Below are 22,769 nucleotides of genomic sequence, written 5' to 3' on the forward strand. Positions count from 1 at the left end.
AGTCTGTATTTACAGCGATTTATCTATACACTTGGTTCACGTAGATGTGTGCACACACTGCCGGAGCTTTGTGAGATCACTACCATATTGCTCTTGTGGAGTTGGGTATTAAAAATAAATAAATAAATAAATAAATAAATAAATAAATAAATAATTTAATAATAAATAAAATAACAAAAATTGGTCTACTCACTTGTTTCCTTTCTATAGGTTTTTACCTTTGTAAAAGCTATTTATTCCAAAGATACTGCACGCTTATCAGTGTATTCAGTAGGTGTAATGTATTATAAGTTGCTTAAGAGACATACAGTGTTTATGAAAGTATTACATACAACAATAATAAACAGTGCACTGATATATATAAAAAGAGGAAATGTACTTTTGGTACTTAAGTACTTTTAAAAGCAAAATTTTACTTAAGAAAAAAAATCTGTCTTTACAACTTTCATTTGTAATGGAGTAATATTTGACCAGCAGTGTCTGTACTTTGACCCAAGTAATGGTGCCCTCAGTACTTTGTCCTGCTTTTGACTTTGTGACCGTGTTTATATCACCAGTATCCTGGAGCGGAGTGTCACCACAGAAACTCCACGCCTTAGTGAACATAATATATCAAACATCAGCTGACACGCAAACTGAATGACAAGTAACATGTATTTGAGAACCAGTCTGATCACTATGAGAAAAAACTTCCGTGTACATATAATATAGAAACAAAATAAAATTATATAATACATACAACACAAAATGCTCTGCTTTCGCATGTCAGGTATTTGTTGGATGAATATTTCAAACTGAAGAGAAATACGAACATGATAATAATGAAAAGGAATATAAAAGAAAGTTGTACCAAAAAGGTTTATTTGATTAAACTAAGGAAGCACACAACACCACAGCTACATACTGATATGACTATAAACCAATCTGAAAGAAATTTGAATGGCAAATTCATGTAAAGGTTGTATGTTTGACCCTTTTGTTTTTCTCTTTCAGATTCTTTGCCAGTCAAATTGAGACATCACTGGAGGAGTGTATTAAATACACAATGACTGTTGAAAATTTTATATTTGTGAATAAGTATGACACAAGCCAGTGATATTATTAAATATGACTTTAAATTTAAATGTTCCATGGTAGAACTGTTAAATGTAAACTGGTTATTAGTGTTTCTTGATGAAGTGTTTAATGCCTTAAAGTGCCTTCATTTTGGTGATTGTTCTGTGAGCAGTAATGATCAGTCATAGTGGATCTAGAGAGCCTCTAGTGGTGAAGTGTGCTGTAGGTTGAGGGTGTGAAGGTGACTGAAGGAGGCTGCGATGGTTATTCTCTCTAAACAAATGACCTCCATTTAATTTTAGTTGTTCATCTCAGTTAAAATCTGCTATAAACCTCACTGTATGAGTAGTTAACAAATCAAACAAAGTAATGAAAAGCAAATTTTCTTAAAATGATTTTATAATGTTATATATAAGAGTACCTTAAGCGTATGTGTTACCTGTCAAGCAGTAAACCTTTACAGTCTGACTACGTCACCCCTGATGATGGACAGGAGGACCCACAAATCTTCCCTGAATGTAGTGTAGCTAATTCAATATTTTCCCCCGCAAAGGGACAGTTTACAAGAGGCAGATATGTACTGTAAATGTATTTCCAATTTATTACAATTTAGTACAAAAGGACTTAAAAAGCAGTACTTAAATACTGCTATAAACAACTGGTGGATTCTCCTCAGTCTAGAAAGGTCGGATCAGCCGATGTGAAACCCCTGCTCAGGAGGACCCTGGTGAGACAAAAAAAGAAACAGGAGACAGCAACACCAGGCGAAGCATGCAACACCACAAGTGATACACATATAAGAACTTCAGATACCACGACAAAATCTCACACCTTGTTGTAGATACAAGTACACCCCAAAACAGTGTGTGTTTCTCCCAATGTGGTCCCTTAACAAGAAGGGGCAAAGCATCAGTGTGGATCCGGCCTTGTACAGGGATGGCCTAAACAGAAGACATAGTTAGGGAGGAGAACCACCAGCATTGATAGCACCAAGAGTTAATGAACAATGCTACTACAAGTAGGGCACATGGGTGTAGGCCCAGAGGCAAAATCACATAACCAAACAAACCAACAAAACAATAAAGAAATGCATATTAATTACAAGAAAACAGTGGCTGGCCTGGTCCCTTTTAAGGAGAAAACAATCATGTTAGTTGCCAGCCTCATTAAACAGCATAGTCAACTCAACCATAGCTAGAAAATATAGGCCTAGTTTTCAGTATGCTCAAGTGTCCCACAGCTCATTGGCATATGAAGACAAAAGGTGAACATTCCATTGCTACGGACAGAAAAAGTATTTTAAAACATGTTCCAATGCAGATATGAAACACTCAAACACTTAAGGCATTTACCGATGCAGTCCAGCAACTCAAGTCTCAATGAGGTGATCTCAACAAATGTTAAAACACCATGCATAAGCCTGTGTCCTCTGTGAAGAAGAAATTACCCTGATGAAAATAAATACATGTTAAAATTCAAATGGCAGTGTTTAAACATTTTCTATCATGACCAACAGTACCTACATGACAAGGAAGCCCAACACACACAACAGTGACCAGCTCCAACACAAAGAGAATCTGAGTTGCAGCCAGCAGACACTTATCACTTCCTAATTGGTCATGTGACTTCCCAAGACATCATGTGATCCTGGGCGTTGAGTGAATGTGATGCAGCTATGTTGTGTGCCTGCCTGTGTAGATCCCATAGACAGTAAAAGAAATGGACACAGCGACCCCATTGGAACTCAATTGAGACAAGTGAAGCCCGTTTTTAGCGTTTTTTAGCACTTCCGTTTCTGAAGCGCAGACTCAAACGAAGCTTGACGACGTCAGCAACCTGTCTGACAGATGTAAATCTTCTAAGTGGCTGTGCGTGCAAACTGCCATCATTAATCTTGCAGAGACGGCGAGCTTGAGCGGGGAGATCTTTGTCGTGAGTGAGCAGGAGTAAGTATTCTGATTAATTATTTTGTATAGTATTTTAAAATGTAACACCAGTACGCCATATTAAGTTAATTGCCTGCGAGCTTCTCCTCCTGTCTGTACGGTAATGCGACAGAGAGTCGAGTGGTTATGACGCAATCGTTAGTCTATTTTTACAAAAACTGTTTCTACAGGGCCATAATGTAACATAGAAGGTAATGGAGCCCTTTATACATTGTCGTGTATCTTTAGAAATAAATAATGGACAAACGGAGTCTTTAAACACCTCAGATGTAAAGTTATTCGCTGTCAAAGTGACGCCAAAATTAATGGGAGTCAATGGGATGCTAACGCAAGCGAAGTTCTGCTAAAAGATGGCAGCACCCACCCGACTTCAACTTCCGGTCGAGTTCCTTGCCGCCTGGTAGATCCCCACACTTCCAAACACATATTAAATGCCATGTAATAAACTCACACAGAACTATAATCCTGGTGTTGATGTCTTCATTATCATCATGACAATGTCTTACAAGATCAAAACATACAGATACCTTCACTTCAGAATGTTGACAAGTTTTTAACAAGCTGAAGTTTTAACATCTGTGCACTAAAACTGGTAGTAATTCTGAACTTATATTAATGACCTCCAGAGGAAAGCAGATGATTTCTTTTTCCAAATTTGTATTTATTTAGAATTTATACTATTCCATTATTTGTAATGCAAAAATGCATTGCAGTATGTAGAAATTATATTTTAAATGTGTTTATATTGTATATTTTTAAGTGGTCTCATATTATTTCTCATTCAGTTTGCTGAAATGGTTTTGTTGAAGCGTCTCAGTGAAGCAGCTCTTGTCTGACCGTGAAGCTTCTCTCTTCTACAGAACAGACAGAGAAAAGAAATGATTTCTGAAAGTTCAAATATTTATAAATAATGTTAATGAATGTACTACATTTTGCTTTGAAAACCTTATGCATGAATAAACTTTTTAAAAGCTGGGGAAGTCATGGCCTAATGGTTAGAGAGTTTGACTCCTGACTTTACCTCCATGGCAATACCATGACTAAAGTGCCCTTGAGCATGGCACTGAACCCCCAAATGCTCCCAGGCACCGCGGTATACCGGTAATGGCTGTCCACTGCTCCGGGTGTGTGTTCACTGCTGTGTGTGTGCACTTTGGATGGGTTAAATGCAGAGCACAAATTCTCAGCTGTATGTCACTTCACTTTCACTTTCACTTTTTAAATAAACCGAAACTAACTTCCGGTGTAGGCCAATTGGGGTCGCTATTTCCCCCCATTTTCTTTTTTTTTCACTTTTACAATGAAGGTCAAGTATTTATATTTAATAACAGCTTTGAAGGTTTAACTATATTCAAAGGAATATACAACTTGTGTGAAGAGTATTTTCATTCATTAAATGTGTAGATATACAAACAATGCTGCTTTTTCCATTTGAGTTTTAGATAACTGTGAGAACTGTCTGAGACAAAAAAAAGACACTGGTACTCAGTTAAACCTTCACTTTACACAAAGGTGAGAGACTCTTTTTGTCATTGGCTGTCAAGTGACCATATTTTAAAACAAAAACAACTATTAATAAATGCAACATAAGGGTTCATATCACAGGGGTCAAAGACGTGACCTGCTTTTACTTTTTTTGACACAGTCAACAAAAAAAAAAAAAACAAAAACAAGGACAAACCTATAGGCCCATTAATCATAGAAATAATATAACAAAAATAATAAATAGTCATGATTGTGTGCATCTCTAATAAAAGTCACTTGAGATCAGTTTTCCCTTTTGAAATTTAATATCTAATAACATATATTTTACAAAGCCTTGTTTAAGAACATAATTTGTCTAGAAGCTGTGGCTCATGCCAGGACATAAAAAAAAAAAAAAGTTAGTCAGAAATACACATTTACACATAAACTGACCACCAAACGCTACCTTCAGACGGCTTCTTTATTTTTAGCTCAACCCTCACAGAGTGGAATGCACATGGTTTTGGGATATCAAAGGCCTTCAAAATTAAATCAGAAGAAGGTATCTCATTAGGCAGGAAGTGAAGCTGATGAAATTGGGATATCAAGTGTAAACTAAAAGAGCCAATGCACATTGGCATGCAATTGTATCCAGCCATCCTGCCACTGAGTATAATAAGGCAGCAGGTGCAAAGCATACCAGGTTTCGCTAAGGAGTTGAGCCAGTGACCCGGCTGATCAGTGGTGGTACAGCAACCGTGGCGACGGGACGTAACCGAGACATTCCCTTTCAGTCTGTCACTCTCGACATCACGTTGGTGACCAACGAAATTGGGATTCCTACCAAAGTACTGCTTAGGTCTCAATATGGAACCCAGTATTCCAGAGGGGAACCGGGAAGCATTTAACCTCCTGGCCCCTCTAAGGAACCTGATGACGAGGTCATGCTTACCTAAAGACTTCCCATTCACAGGGTCATGGTATCCAGCAATAGTGGCAACCTGTACTTTGAGGGTGCAGGGAGACAGCCTTCGCTCCAGCCCTTGCTGCGGAAAGGAAAGCACGACCGCAACCGGGCAGCTTCGGGGATCTTCTCTGCGAGAAGAAGCGATGGTGTTTACCAACTCCTGAGGTAGATCACCTAGAACCTCCCAAATGGGGAGTAGATCCATCCTCAGAGGAATCAGCCAAGGAGGGGCTGTAACGAGGAGCACTAGTTTGGGGATCGAAGTCAGAGTGGGCCAATACGGCGCCACTAGCTTGAAGGCTCACTGGGGGAAACACATTTTTGCATAGGCCCTGCGGCCAGCTGTGTGCTAATATGTCCATGCTGAGTGTTCCCTCGGTCAGGGAGTAGAACAGCTGGCAGTGAGGGGTCTCTGGAGGAGCAAACAGGTCTACCTGAGCGGCTCCGAACTGTCTCCAAATCACCTGGACCATCAGCTGTCATGACCGTCAGTCTCCTGGGAGCATTGCTCAAGACAGCTCATCCGCTGTATGGTTGAGAAGGCCCGGAATATGAACAACATGAAGTGACCTCAGAACCTTACGACTTCAATGGAGGAGGTGGCGGGCAAATTGCGACATGCGACGGCACTGCAGACCACCTTGTCGTTTGATGTATGCCATGGTCGCTGTATTGTCCATTCGGATCAGTACATGCTTGCCTTGTACTTTACCTTAGAGACAGTTCACTGGCCACCCTGCCGGCCACCCCACACTTGATGTTTATAAAACATACATGAAACCTTGAAGTTTCAGATTTCAAACAAAATTTGTATTTGGATGAAAACACTGCATCAATGTTACCATGCTATCTGGGATGTTACTGGAAGCTTTTGTCCTTTTCTTACGGCACTAAAATAAAATCAAAATATGAATTAAAGAAAAAAGGATAGCTGTGTATGATAATTCAGAAAACCAAAATGATTTCACTAATATAGTGAAACCCAATGAAAACTAATTATTAATAAGTATTAATCAGTCAAATCATGTTTCTGTTCAAATATAGTACTGTGCAGATGTTTCTGTGAGAGTTTAGGGGTAGGGGTCGGGCTCATGCATAGAAAATCTATTAAAAGAAGTTCAGGAGGAACCTAATCATTCAGTCCTGTCATTCCCCATTACAAACCTACAGGCAGCAGTCATTGCGCTATCCCAGCGACAATTATTCCGCCATCCCTCCACCTCCCCCTTTCCTCCTCTATTTCTGTTATTCTACTTCTGTGTAGTACCGCAATGGGGGGTGGAACGTAGAGCTTAATCTGAGCCTCATGTTCAAGCCTCCATCGAGGACAGCAAGCGAAGTAACCATTAACCATAGGGACTAGATAGGCAGGCGGACTTGTGAACCTGATAGAAAAACAATGGAGACATACAAGAAGTACTGACTAATTTAATGAAACAAATGTGTATTTGTGTGGGTGTACTCAAAAAAGAGCTTGTCACGGTACCTGGCACCTCACCTTGTTCATCTGGTCTGACAACTGTACAACAAGCAGTGACTTCAAATTTCTCCTCCTGTCAGACTATCAGTCAATGTTAAACCTTTAGACAAATGATTCACTCGAGGATCAGGATCCAGAATCCAATATTTTCTCAGAGGAGTCGACAAAAAGAAGCTTCCTTCTTAAAATCATGTAAGTTACTTCTATCTTCACCCATAGAGACACGTCTTACAGATATTTTTTACTGGTTCGTGCTGGTCATCTGTTGGCATAGTTTTGGTCTTGCTGATAGACCTCGTCAAAGTCGTAGTGTTTCTTGTGATTCTGGTTGATCAAGGAAGCCATTCGCCTTATCATATTTCAGCCACATTTTATGATTGACATTTATAATACAATATGATCAATGTGTTTTACATGTAAATGCTGAAACAGAGTGTTTTGGTGGCTTTCAAAAAATACCGATATAAATTTGAGAAAGATTGCGAAAGAGCATGTTTATTATTCATGACGCTGTGATGTCACTTACTGATGTCATTTTGTCCAACGTGGCATTTTAATGTAGAGGTGTTTCCGATACTTTCAGTTGTTTGAAAAAGTGCTATAATCTTTTTTTATTTTGATTCACCATATGATAATATTAAGGCATCATGAAAATAAGGTATGTTTGATGATTTCTGAATGAAACACGGTTTGTACGAACTTATATTTCTTCAGGCTTGATGTAGTTTGTTGCTCATATCCGTGTTTGGCCTTGTTTTTTTTTTGTTTGTTTTTTTTGGGCGGGGGGGACCTCACCTACTTTATTCAAAAATCACAAATGTATAGGCAAGCTTTTGGACATCATTAATACATAAAAAATAAAAATAAATAAATAAATACATGTTTAATTGTTTAATGATTGTTTAATCATTTGATACTAAATTATTTACTGTATTTACAAGGTTTAGATCGGTGAAGATGCCTACTTAAAAAAAAAAAAAACATTTAATGCACACTCATATTTAGAGATGAATGTAGCATGTAAAGAATGATTATGCAGCATCTAATATATTCTTAAAGTATATAAATTTTACATTCGTTAATTTAGTTATAAATTGATCATTTTCAGCAGTTAATGATTTAAATGACTGAATCTCAGTCAAAATGATAATGACCTTCTGCTCCAGTTCTTACCCCAAATGATCTCATTTAGCGATTAAATTAAAAATAAAAACTATATTTATATATATATATATATATATATATATATATATATATATATATATATATATATATATATATATATATATATATATATATATATATATATATATATATATATGTATGTCTTGGCTTTGTTGTTGCTAGTGTAATGCTCTGCTGGTTAACAACTACTTGTTTTTTCTATTTCTGCAGTTGGTGCTTCATCTGTGTGTTTGCAGTGCTGATAAACAAAGGTGAGCATCTGAACAACACATCTGAAAGATAGATGCATGCCACTGACTGTGTGTTTACGGTGTGTGTGATTTCGGTGTGTTTGCAGGTCATAGTCGAGGGGTTTATCGGTGGTTCTGTCGTCCTGCCGTGTTATTCAGCTCAACATGATCTTCAACCTCAAGACATGAATGTGCACTGGAGACACAATGGCAGCAATATTGTGTGTAATATAAACAAGGGTAAAGATTCAGTAGCAGAACATAATCAATGGTTCAAGAACAGAACTAAAACTTTCCCTCAAGAGTATCAGAGAGGAAACTTCTCCATCAAACTCATCAATCTTACTGATGCTGATGCAGGGAAATACATCTGCTACATCACACCCTCAGATGAACATGAGACTTTACAGCTGATCATCAAAGGTTTGTGAAAATAATATATTATTTCAATATTAATATATATTCACCTGTGATGTTCCAGTCTAAATGATGTTATGCATGAATGATATGGATCTGTTGTCTTTATCACAGTGCAGTAATTTTTTTCTTTTATTGTTTTATTGTAAAATCAACAAAAGAAAAAGCAAACACATCAAATGACCAGGAAGACCAAGGAGAAGAGAAAGGAGAAGACAGTGTTGGGACAACATTGCTGTGGGTTTGCAGTGTATTAGCAGTATTAATAGCCTGTTTGATCATAATTCTCTTTAGAAACAGAATTCAATCCGCCTTATTATCTTCTGTCATGACTCAACAGTAGCTGTGTGTCATGGACACTACTAATCCGATCGTAATAGGACTAGAAGCACAATTGGAATAAAAATGTGACATGTAAACACGTCAATCGGATTGAATTGGCTCAATCCGACTAAAATTTCGATCGGATTGTAAGGGTTGGTTTATCCCTTTTGTAATCCGAGCGAGAGGACATGTAAACACTTGATCGGATTGAAAACCGAAACTGGAAAGTATTCCGCCTGCGGAGTGACGAGCGAAGAAATAGCGTAATGACATATGATGCGCGGAACGAGGTGTTCTTCCTGGTGAATAAAGTGTCATAAATAAGTGTCCTGTAATTATAAATCTCCCCTTTCACTCAGCGTATGTGAAGTGGTACCCGATCACGTCCCACCAGTCATCGTTTAAGACTCTCATCAACAGACGACTAGTTTTGGGTGCGAGGAGGGAAACTTTTATGTAAACGCACCTAATGTCCTAAATGACACAAATAGTTGCACTTTTCACTTTCTTATTTCAAAGACTCTAATATGTCTTATATGTGCTCTTATATTTTTGCTGCTTGCACTGCGGTCTTCTTACTGTATAACTGAATGAGATCTCTGAAAGAGTCTCTCTGTATGCTGCCTAAAGTTTTGTGTCACAAATGTATTTTGTATTATTTGGGTAACACTTTAGAATACTGTTTCTTACTTACTACATAACTAATAAGGAATTATTGAAGAACTAACAGGTGATTATTCATTAACACTTAACTCACTACTGTTAACTACTAAGAAAGATGTGTTAATTAATCAGTATTTAATATAATTTTATGATTGTGTTAAGAAACAGTTAGCTAATCAGTAACTAATATATTCTGTGATACCTCCTGAAGAACTACTATTAATTATCTACTAGTTAGGGTTCAAGAAAAATAACTATGAAAAAATGACTACTGAACAGTTATACGCAAATAATCACTATAATTATCAGGATGTGTCCCACATATCAAGTACTTGAGTAAAAGTACAGATACCCCAATAAAATATTACTCCAGTAAAATTATAAGTAGTCCTATTCATTTTCAAAATTACTTGAGTAAAAGGACAAGTACAAAGTACTACTACAGTAGCCCACTTATAAGCCTACAATGGAAATGAAATATGGATTTTGTTTGCTTCTAAATGTTTAACTTTTGATTATGAAATGTGTGTTAAATTATTTAAAATGTGGGCAGTATACATGTTAAAATGGAATAAAATATGCTGTATTAAGAAATGTTCTCATCTGAAATAAAAAGATGAGAGTATTTTACAAAGATTATGATTACTTTTATATATATATATATATTTTTTTTTTTGTCAAAATGATGTAGTTTATTATTATTTACTAATAGGTTACCTTTATAATTCTGTAAGTCCTGCAGAATTATTTGATAATTCATTATTAATTACTAATGGGTTCCCTATGCTTTCACTTTAGAATACTGTTTCAGATTCTAAGTAATTCTTCAGGAATTATCTGATAATTCTTTATTAATTATTAATGGGTTTCTAATATTTTCACTTTAGAATAGGCCTAATGTTTCAGGTTCAAAATAAGTCTTGCATAATTATTTTAGAATTCTTTATTAATTACAAATTGGATACCTGTATTTTCCTCAGGCTTCGCCTTACATACAGAAATTGATTTAATGATAATGTTGTATTTGCTGAGGAGGCACACAAACAGTACTGTATATAAAATATAAAAACTAAGGTAAGTTATCGCAAGGCACTGGAGTCATGGTGGGGTTCCTATTGGAAGCTGATTTCTTACAAAACACACACTAACAAAACAATTTACTACAAAGGCAAAACCTCTATTTAATGTATTGCATTTATTAAGATTGCATTTTCATACTACTACTACTATTGCTAATAACATTTATATGAAAGGGTCACAATTTAATGTAATTGTGTAAAACTATTCATTAGTAATTACATCATAGTTATTTTTCTTGAACCCTAACTAGTAGATAATTAATAGTAGTTCTTCAGGAGGTATGACAGAATACATTAGTTATTAATTAGCTAACTGTTACTTAACATAATCATAAAATTATATTACATACTGATTAATTAACACATATTTCATAGTAGTTAACAGTAGTGAGTTAAGTGTTAATGAATAATCACCTGTTAGTTCTTCAATAATTCCTTATTAGTTATGTAGCAAGTAAGAAACAGTATTCTAAAGTGTTACCATTATTTGTAGTAGTTTATATTTGTTAATAATATAACTGCACATAATTTATTAAAGTTACTATAAAAACAAAACTGATTATTCTTTTTTTTTAAATGTAATATTGCAGTATTTATTAGAAATAAACTCTTTTTTATAACTTCCCCTCTCTCTTCTTGATGTATAGGCAGTTTCTGGCAAGGGCAGAAACCTGTGGCAAAGCAAAGAACAGCAGTCCATTCAAATGTACAAAATAAAAGCCAACTTTCTTTTTTTATCTTTCTTTTTTTCTTGTTCTAGAAGCCATTTCACTCTGATATATGACACAATAGGGACGAAATTATTCTTGCATTTTTTTTTCAAGCTGAAATGTGATTCATCACTGACAACACATCAACACATCAAATGAATTATGTCAGTGTAGTTTATGCACAAGATAAAACAGATAAAACATGTTGCTCCGGGTTGAAATCTGTTATACAGCTTTGCAGAAGAACACAACTAGCTTATGCTCAAGTACCAGCGAATTTGGATCCTTTTCTGCTTTAAAGCAATGCCTCGTGTTTCATTATATGCAGATGGTCTTATGTACAAGACCCCCCCCCCCCCCAAAAAAAAAAACTGTGTAACAGAATAATAATCTGATCTTGTGTTTCATTCATGTTAATTAATGTTCATTAAGGTCTACTTTTCTTCCTACTGTTGTGCTAAAAGAAAGCAAGCAATTAATTTTTTGAAGACTTTTCTGGCCTGCTTTCCGCAATCTTTCTTTCCTGTAGGTTGTCAAATGGTTTCCTATGAAGACTGCCCATTCAAGAAAAAATAATATATAGTGGAATGCATTCAGTTGCTGTGCTTATTTTGCTCTATAACAAACTATTTTTAGGGGGTGTAAATTTGTTGTTTGCTATTGCCAAGACAATATTTCTGCATTCCCCGTTTCCAATGGAAGTCTAAAGGAGAGTCACAACTCTCATAATGTATTAACTGAGATATTACTCAAAAGATGTTATTTTTGCTAAAGTATTTACTTTATGCCTTGTGAGGTGTTTCCCCTGTATATGTGGGCAAAAGGGCCCACCCTGCCACCTCAATACATTAATTAAAGTTACTTGGTGAAAATGGGTGGACATCTCACTGTTTGCAGACTCTTGAGGGCAGCAGAGAACAACAGCAGTATTTACTTACTATACTGCTAACAACACAATATGTTGTTTCACTTTGGCTTTTCCCTGTAAACATCCATTTATTTTTATTATGATTATGATTATTATGATTATTATTTAAGTTTATATATTTATGTCTATCATGAGATTTAAGTGGATTGAAATGCTGGCACTCTTCTTTTATTAAAAACTATTTATGTGGCATGTATCCAGTCTGTGCTTGATTATGGCAGTGTGATATATGGTTCGGCTTCAAAAACCCCTGTGGAAAAACGTATTAATGTACAAGCTCAACCGAGACAGTGTTGTGGAGAAAAACATATGACATCCCAAAGGAGATATGCCAATGGAAATGAGATGAAAACAGTTAATTCTTGCGGGAATGTGTATGGAAGACAGTTTTGGTTGGGTATAAATCAAGAGGCACAGGGAATGGGGCTGACTGAGATAGCTCCTTCTGTTGTAATTCCATCTACATGCCAGAATTTTTATTCATAAAGAGAATTAATCAAACTCGCCATTTAAATAATGGCTCAACCGTCAATCAAGCCTGCTACAACATGACACAAATATTCACAGATGGATCAAAGCATCCCAGATCAGGCAGAGAGGCTGCAGCAGTAAACATTCCTCAACACAAAGCTAAAATAACAAAAAGAGCAACAGACAACATATTTCTATGTAGAATTGACACCTATGCCTAGGTTTGTTTAAATATACAGCAACTTTGCTGAATTGTAACACAATTTACAATGGATAGAAAAACACAAAGCTCTATGATATTTATAGATTTCATAATCGGCTCTGAAAGGTTTATGTGAAGTATTCTCAGCAAGGCAAGACATTATATGAAATATTACAGATATTTTATGGCATAGTTATATAGCTAGTTTTTCTAGGGTGGCACAGGATATGGGACAAAAAAATAAATAAGAGGAATGCATTTGAATAGTATACAAAGAAATGTGGGGTTGGAAAGAAAGTACTCGTGTACTCAATCTTAGGTCTATCAAATACATTAGGTAGGAAATGAACTGCAAATTAAGAATAAATAAACAGAGGTAAATAAAAAATAAAGAATATATTTTACAATGTTTGACTTTTCCTCACTCTGAGTTGATCTCAGATTGGCCCTGAAAGATTCCTAGTTAGAATTGTTTTAACTAAAGTAGGTGCTCTCTGAGAAAGTCTCCCACAAAATGATTTATTGACAACAGGTCCCTACTTCTTCCTTGGGTGCTGAACATTGAACCATTTTGGCAAGTAACTTGATATCTGCTTATTTGGAAGGGGACTAATGTCTTTTTTTTTTGTCAGCAATCAAGAGAACAGAGCTCTCCTCGTGGGTGAAAAATGACCAGAATGTCCTACAGACATGATGTTGAGCTCTTTACAGCCACTTTGAGGGCCCCATGAGGCTCTTAAGGACTCATGGAGTTCCCAGTAATTCTGCAGAGAAATAGAGCTTGACTCTTCTCACTTGTGTTTGTGTTCATAACTCCATCATCCTGGTGCCAAAGCAAAACCACTCTGCTCGTAATAAAATATTTGCAAACCAAAAGAAACAAAAACTGAATGTATCTATGTATTTAAGAACCAGTCAGAGCACTATGAGAACAGACTTCAGTGTCATTAAGTCCACAATACAGTAGTTTTGATATAATACATATATGATCTAAATTTACACAAAAGGTATTTCTATGTACAACTAATATTTAGAACTGTTCATAAAGAAATGTCACTGGATTATTAGAATTAATAAAACTCCTAGCTCCTAGCATCAGATTATTAACCCTTGTGTTATGTTGCGGGTCAATTTGACCCGTTTAGATTTTTTAGTTGTTGGAAATACTGGTTAACCTATGTTTTTTTTTCTTGATATTTAGTGACACTTTCTCATTTATCATCATGAACATGCATGCAAAGTTTCAACATGCTGGTGTTTTTTCACATATACAAACAAAATTACTATTACGTTCGCGGGTCAATTTGACCAGCATATTTTAATGCTCTAAGGAATCTGTACTGAACCAAAATAATACGATTTCTTGGTTATATTTTATTATTTTACTACTTTATGAAGCTAAAAAATGAGGATTTCCACACTTATTTCAATACAGAAAAATATTTTGTAAGCCACAGATGGTAAAAATTACCTTTCATTTATTTTTTCAAGCTACCTGAAATAATATTAAACCTTTTTTTTCTTTTATTGATATTTTGTGACTTTTTCTCATTTATCATCATGGATATGCATGCAAAGTTTCAACATGCTGGTTTTTTTTTACATATACACGCAAAATTAATATTACATGTGTGATGTTCGTGGGTCAGTTTGACCCTCATAGACAGCCATTCAAAAGAAACTGTACAGACACAAAATAAAAACATTTATTTCATGTATGTCAGGGCATCAACTCCAGTTCTAAAGTGTAAGTGTATTTAAAAGTGCTCTAACCCTAACCAAACACACTTCAAAAAGCTAAATCATGGTGTTCAAAATTAATGGCAAATTACAAATGACAAACCTGAGCTACCCAGAGAGATTCTGAACATGGAGGGCAGAAAGTGCATCTGTAATCAGACCCACAGAAAATAAAGGAGTGAACACAGATGATACACTCTAAAAAACGCTGGGTTGTTTTTTCAACCCAACTGCTGGGTTGAGGCCGTTGGATAGGACTTTGGGATGTTTTAACCCAAGTTTGGGTTGAAAATAACTTTCTTTTTTAACCCAGCGGGGTGGGTTGAGGACGCGGACGTGAAGGAGAGCACGCACGTCACGTCAAAATCGTACGTCTCCAGTGCGAGCAGCCGCCATTTTCTCAGCGTGATAGAAGCGAGAAGCGAGAAGCGAGTGAAAGACTATGGTAAGTAACGTTAAATATTCAAAATGTAAAGTTATCTTTTATTGTTTACCCGGTTGTATGAAAGGCGGAAGGTTTTATGAAAGGCGGAAACAGAGGAGCTTAACGTTATATATATATATAAAAAAACGGACGCGGTTTTCGCCTCGCACACGGAGGTCTTAACTGCCTCATGTAACGTTACTGAACGAAGGATGTACTTTTAATATAACGTCTGTGAATGTATTTTGTCATATTTACATAAGATTTTACATTATCTGTACTCTTTGAGGCGTTAATAGATGGTTATGGTCACGGTTACGCTCATGTGAATTTGTCTTTTTTTTTCGCGGTTAAACTGAATGTATGTTTGTCTCCTAAAGGAAACGGCATTGTGTAGTAAAGACTAGTATAATTATTTTGAGGCTGTTGAAGTGGTAACTGTTAAAAGTATGTTTTACATGTAATATTTCAGACTTCCTTCCTCCTTGCCAGAGTCCTCGTGCTGAGAGTTAAAGACACAGAAGCTGTTTGTGTGAGGAGTCACAGACCTGTGTGAGGATGAGGAGGAGGTGTTCTTCTGAAGAGAGGGACAGACGGTTTAAGGAGAGTAAACTTCAGAATAACATCAAGTTATCTTTATTTTTACTAAGACTAAAATAATGTGTGTGTTTTTTTTAGATGTTGAAATCCAGAGACAAGATAACTTCATTCTTTTGAGACTGATGTAAGTTAAATTATTATTACCTTTTTTTTTTAGAAAATTAATGTTTCTGTTGTGTCCTGCCTGTTAACTTCACATTTTGATGCAAAAACAGTGTGATTTTATATATGTATGTATATGTTAATATTTTATTGAAACCATTGATGTCCCTCTTTGCAGAACTCAAACTAACTGGAGTTAAGGACACACAAGTCTGCTTGTGTGAGGAGGTGGTTTTCTCAGCTTCTTCTGAAGAGAGGGAAAGATCGTTTAAGGCAAGTAAACTTCATAATTTCATGTTATCAGTTGTTGTTTTTTTACTAAGAGTAAAATAATGTTTGTTTTTTGTTTTTGTAGATGTTAAAAGCAAGAGACATGGGAGAGCATCATTCCTTTGAGATTTTATGTAAGTTATTTTTAGAAAATACATTTTTCTGTTGTCTCCTGCCAGTTTACTTCACATTTTGATGCAACAACAGTGTGATTATGTGCTCATTTCATTAAGACCATTGATGTCTTTTTTTTTTTTATTGCAGAACTCAAACCAACTTTGGAGTTGTCTGATTTGGAGAGTCATTATTCTTGGTCTTCGCTCTTAGAGGTAAAGTTCACACAAAAAATAATTTACTTGCCCTCAAGTCATTCCAAACCTATAAGACTTTTGTCTGTCTTTACAACATAAATTAATATATTTTTAGTTTTCTCATAATATTTGTTAATCCATTTATAGTTTAGATAATCAGTATTTTCAAGCTTCATAAATATAGAGTTATTGTAGAAGTAAATTCTGATATTTATATATGAATACATCTTAAATTATATGATAGCAAACATGTATGTTCAAAATAAAATACTGGTCTCCCAGACCAGCAATGGAGGACACAAAAAGAGAATATTAAATATATTCATACGTTTTCCAAAAAATTAGCAGATTTTGTATGAGTCTGGAAAAACATGAGGAGAGTAAATTATAAACATTTTAATTATTTGGTGAACTAACGGTTTGAAGAGCAGCCCTCCACGTACATGAATATTGTGAGGTATGTGAATGTCATGTCTGTTTTAATGTTTCAGTAAAGAAGCTTTCTGAAAGCAATATTTATTCAAACAATATCGCATGTCCTCACACTAGTGCTGCCATTATAGCCTCCTGGAGCTCTGTGGTGGACTGAGACATTAAACAACCGCACAAAGTGTTGAAACTTTAAAACCGATTATTTACCTATCCTTACGGATGTGAATACACCTCTACCTGAAAATGGATAGTTTAATTAAATGTTTAATTTTTTCAAATGTGTTTCTCTTAGGCCACTGATGAAGAACAGGCGGTGACTGGGATGAATCCTGGTCAGAGAGGAGAATCTTCTTTCCCCTAAACAGCAGTGGTTTTAAAGGAGGACGCTGCCCTGGATGATGTAGAAGATGTCACATGCTGTGCTGATGGGGTTTCTTCATGATTACATCAGTTATGCTAAAGAGATCATGAAAATTGACCGTGATGCATGATCTGTATTCATGGACTATGAAACAAACTGTAAGTGTATAATTTGTTAAGAAAAAAAAGTTAAATGCTTTTTCTGTGTTGTTTAGTAGAAGAGTTTACACTCTGTCATTCATACACCTGCTCACATTCTTTCACACACACACACACATGCGTCTGTTAAATGTTAGAATATCAAAGTTAATGTTGTGATTTATTTGTGTACTCTCATGCCAGAATAGTTGGAAAAAAACCTAACTAATTGTAAATTTATTGTATGTGTTTTCGTATATTTTTATACAATATATACAATTGAACAAAGTCCAATTTGATCTTAAGTTATATTCATCAAATGTTCAATGCTTTATTTATGAACTCTGTAGCTGTTAATGCCATCCTTTTCTGCATTTCTTCTAACATGTTACTTTTTGACTTTTTTCTTGTTTTTAATAAATATTTTCCTTTTGATAATTATTATTTGTGTGTAAAAGTGATATTTAAAATGAACAACATTTGTAGGTTTAATGCCTAGCTCAATTTGGGTTAATTTTAACGTAGAAATGCATTGTTTCCCCACATGGCTGCACTCTGCGAGTTTATTTTCTGCCAGCAGGAGGCGCTAAGAGCGGGAGAGGTAGGTTTCTCCGGTAACGGCTGCAGAGCGGTGCTGAGCTCACAAACGCTGCCTTATCAAGCACATGCGAAATGATATCGAACATTTTCTAAATATAGTAGTTTTCCTTCTGAAATACAGTGATAAAAAAACACCCGCTCTGTTTTTTTAAACCCTGCAATATAGTCATTTTAAACCATAAAAAAGGCAACCCAGCAGGCTGGGTTAAATATGATAACCCAACTGGTTGGGTTAAAACAACCCAGCGCTGGGTTCGTCCCTTTTTGACCCAGCGCTGGGTTGTCAAAATAACCCAAATTGGGTTGTTTTCAACCCAGCAGTTTTTAGAGTGTAGGGAAAAAATAAAATGGAAGAGATGTGAGGTGTGCCCATTCAAGCGCAACAGCAAAACCAGCACCATGTGTGTGAAGTGCAAGAAATTCATATGCCAAAAGCACACACTTGCTGTGTGCTCATCATGTCAAAAGTAACTTCATGACTTTATGAAATGAGTATATGCAAAACAAGTCAACATACTGTTTATTTTCAAATTTTGTCAAAACAAAATATCTTTAAAAATGGTTAAAAAACATTTTCATTAAATCATACCTTCAGATATATTTTTGGGGGACTATTTGAAAAATGTTGATAAAAGTTTACAGTTTGTACCTGAATCTTTGTTGTTTTTCATAGTGTGATTTTTGAGGAATTGTATTGAATCCAATTAGGGTCAATTTGACCCGCTCCATAAAGGGTGTACACAGAAATCGAACAGTACACAAGGGTTAAAGAAAATTAACCTTCAGTCTTGAATAATACACATCTGGTTGATGAAAAACAAGAGTAGTCCAGATCTTGAGAAGCAGAATAAAAAAAGGGTAATTTCATTGTGTAGAAAATTTCATTTTTGATTAATAAGCCAGACTATTTTCCCTGCTATTTTCAATTCTAATTTAAGTCAGAGCACATTTACTCATTTCATTAACATGTTCATTTTGCATATAATATCTAACTTAAAATCACATCAGACATCTTGCTGCCTGCAGAAAAGACCAGTTTGTTCTTATTATATCTAATTTTCATTATAATTGTAAACGTAACCAAACAAGGCACTAGTTTGGTGCCTTGAAGTGTTGAACCAGCAAGGAACGGTGGTACTAGCTGCCCGAGAGACCTCTGTAGAGGTTTACTTAATTTACTTAAGTATATTAAAGACTCCTGAGAGACAATCTGACTTTAACAACTTTTCCCCATTAGTAATATCAAACAGGTTTCTGATCACAGTGTCATGTGTGGATTTCAAAAATGTATTCATTGGTTAGATATGCCACACAGTGATAAACATGGCCTTGTCCTAACTTTTTTGAGATGGGTTGATGCCATGCATTTTAAAATAAACGTATTTTTCTTTTAAAATTTTATATTTTCTCAGTTTAAACATTTGATGTGTCATTATGTTGTTTTTTGAATAAAATATTGAAATTTGAAACTTCCACATCATTGCATTCTGTTTTTATTCACAATTTGTACAGTGTCCCAACTTTTTTGGAGTCGGGTTTGTAGTTACAACTGTAACAACTTTCATTTGTTCTCTCTGGTGCAGAAGACAGTGTTTTGTGTTCATGCACTGTATTGATCTTATTGAAGAATGAGATCTTCAGACTGAAAATTAAATGATGGAGCGATTAACAAAACGAGATCAGGTGGTTAGTTTTATTGGATACTTGTGTGTGTCCTTGCGATTCTATCCTCTATAATTGTTTGACCTACCTACCTGCATTTTCTTGATCCACTAGTAACAATCAGAAAAAGTGTAATTTCAGTTACAAAAACTCATTCACATTCCTTCACCTGAAACCATACATTTTAAATTAAAATGATGTTTAAATATCTGCTTTACAAATTTGTTAATGCACTTTACTTCACATAAAACATTTCCTCTGTTTGCTGTATATGATATGCCACTCTGAACTATCATGAATGACCTGCAGAGGGCAGCAGAGGGGCACTGATGCAAATTAAAAATAAAGACAACTATCAAATGTCAAAAATGGAAGTAGGCTTAGTTGACCATCGCCATATTGGCAGCGCATCACAGAGTGTCACTCCCGGATAATTGAAAATGGGCAAAAAGGCGGGAGTAGGTTTCTGAAGCCACGCTCACCTATAGCTCAATGGCAGTGTCAGCAGCAGCAATCCACCTGTCAGTCAAGTGGATTAATTTAAACGGATGAGTTATAATAAAAAAAATGAATCCCCCTCACAGTTGTCATGAAGAGCAAAATTAGCTATATAGACCAAAATAATTTATAATTACAGGCTGTACATTTTTATTTTTTATTTGCTGTAAAGTTGGGAATTTTAACATGGGGAGTCTATGGGATTGATTCCATTTTATACATTTTTCCAGTAAAGCAAAATGATTGGGGGGATGGAGGGGTATACACAAAGAGCAGCCTAGGGGCCCCTGACCACCTTAGTCCACCCCTGATCATAACAGAAGCATTACGATCTGTCATGTGATTTAAAAAAACATGTTTTGTGTTTATTTTAACAGGTACAATGTTAATCTAATTCAGTAAATAGAATGAATAAATCAGAGTGCTGTGAGTGTGTGTTGCTATAGCTCTTTTCTGTGTGGTTAAGGTGTCATCTAAAGCTGTGTGGTGTTTCCAGTCAGAAAGAGATGTTTGCTGGGTAACTGCATAAAGGAAATAAATCTGGGTTACAGAATGAAGAATCATACAGTTGAGGCTATGCCCTCTCACAGGGGATTTACTAAATAAAATAGAACACTGGTAATTAAAAATATTTACTAAATATTATAGGCCTACTGATGTTAGTTCTGATCCTCAGATATGATTAGTGAGTTGCGTTCCATGAGTGCTGATATTTACTCCAACAGCACTGAAACATTTATTTGCAGAGTGAGCAGTTCACTTAGCTATTTCTCAGAAGGCCTAGTTTAAGCACTTCTAGTATGACTTTTATGTAAAAGCATTTATTTCTTTGAGAATGACCCTAGATTCACATGAATTGCTTTGACAGTTGCGGAATATTATTGTTAGACATTCATGGCTAAATTAACTTCAGTATTAAGTGTGGAGGTGCTTCGCATAACACTCTTGGCAAGCACTAAATGTAAACTGAACATTTAGATCTAGTATACAAACAAAGTAGACGTAACACAAGGCTGCTGTTTCCATTTGAGGTTAAGGTGACTGTGAGAACTGAGATACATAAATGCATAAAGGTACTGAACAAATACTGCACTCGGTTCTTGGTTAAACCTCCAGTCTAGACAAAGGTGAGCGACCCTGTTTGTCATTGGTTGACAAATATCAATGCAGCAGAACATATTTATGGTTTTGGTTGAGCACTTCAGTTGAGTTCAGTTGAAAATAAAGCTGTTTAATTTATTATATGTAAAATACAATATGACAGCAATAACATGTTTGAGGTGTGAGCGATGCCATGCCATTTCTAAAAAAAATGTTTTATTCATTATTAATTTACAAATGTATTTGACAATAATGCTTAATGAGTGTCATGTTCATATATTCATAAATGTTGACATGATGTTGAAATTGCATTGACTTCTTTATTGAATAAAATGCTGTTTACATGACAATGTATGATATCATTATTAAGAAACTAAACAATTACATTGCTGAATTTTCAGGCTATTCAATATTGACAAAAAATGCACAGAACACATATTTATTTATATAATATTAAGTATAAACCTAGAACACAGATTTTACTTTGAAAGGTCCAGTTGTGTTCTCAGCATAAAGGCGTTTTCATTAAAGTCAGTTTCAAAGGCCATTTTACACAATTCTTATACTATTTATAGATTAAAAACTAATGTAGAACTAGAAATATTAAAAGTCAAATAACTATTTTCTTAAACATGAGTTTAAAAGAATGGCGGCAATCAAATACAAAGACAATATTTTTTTTCCATTCCTTAAATATTTACAACATTCATTTGCTAGCAAATATTTTATTTAAAAAAAATAAAAATACGCGGATCCCCTAGCATGTATTTTTCCATGAAAAAACTAAACAAAAAAACCCTGATCTAAAGAATGTATAACTGCCGAACTGTTTGTGGTCAGTGGGTTGAGAGTTGCATGAACTTCAAGCAACTAAACAACTAGTTATACTTATGTGTTATGTCTTGGTGGCTTTAGAGCAGCATAGGTGCTGTTGATTTGGCTCGAGCGAATATTTCTACGCTGCTTGGAAAAATCCACCTCAGCGTACTGAAAGAGCAATGAAGAAAACAATATACAGTAAGCTCGAGCTGTCCATGGACCAAAGTTAAAGTTTAAATTAATCAAAAAAAGAGGATACTGTAAAAGGTCCTAAATTATTATCAAGACCCACATTAAGGATTTTTTTTTTACCTGTAATTGGTCCTGATGCTGTTCTGAAACTTGCATTTGCTGTAGATCAGTGTTGAGTTGTGTTCGTCCTGTAGATCTTTTATTTCCAACAACAAAAACCTTTAATAGACCTAAAAATAGAATAGCAAATTAAGATTCAGCATATACTAACGTTTGCAATATTATTGCTTAAATAATTTAATTAATTCAACTAAAATACCAAAATTATAGTGAAAATTATGAATAAAGAACTTACAGCTGTCTATGGAGAAGAGAATCATATAAATACTCACCGATCA

General features: G+C 35.2%; 1 protein-coding gene and 1 long non-coding RNA gene across 4 annotated transcripts in view; both read left to right on the forward strand.

Annotated features, from left to right (window-relative positions):
* LOC127943181 (CXADR-like membrane protein) overlaps window positions 1-22,769 on the forward strand; it is a 168,793-nt gene that overhangs the window by 116,204 nt on the left and 29,820 nt on the right. The gene's annotated exons all lie outside the window — the stretch shown is intronic.
* LOC127943187 (uncharacterized) lies at window positions 16,342-18,416 on the forward strand. The gene is made up of 3 exons (XR_008149589.1): window positions 16,342-16,392; window positions 16,523-16,587; window positions 17,294-18,416. It is a non-coding gene; the product is annotated as an uncharacterized LOC127943187 (long non-coding RNA).

The sequence above is a fragment of the Carassius gibelio genome, chromosome A22, assembly GCF_023724105.1.
Source record: "Carassius gibelio isolate Cgi1373 ecotype wild population from Czech Republic chromosome A22, carGib1.2-hapl.c, whole genome shotgun sequence".
Classification (NCBI taxonomy): domain Eukaryota; kingdom Metazoa; phylum Chordata; class Actinopteri; order Cypriniformes; family Cyprinidae; genus Carassius; species Carassius gibelio.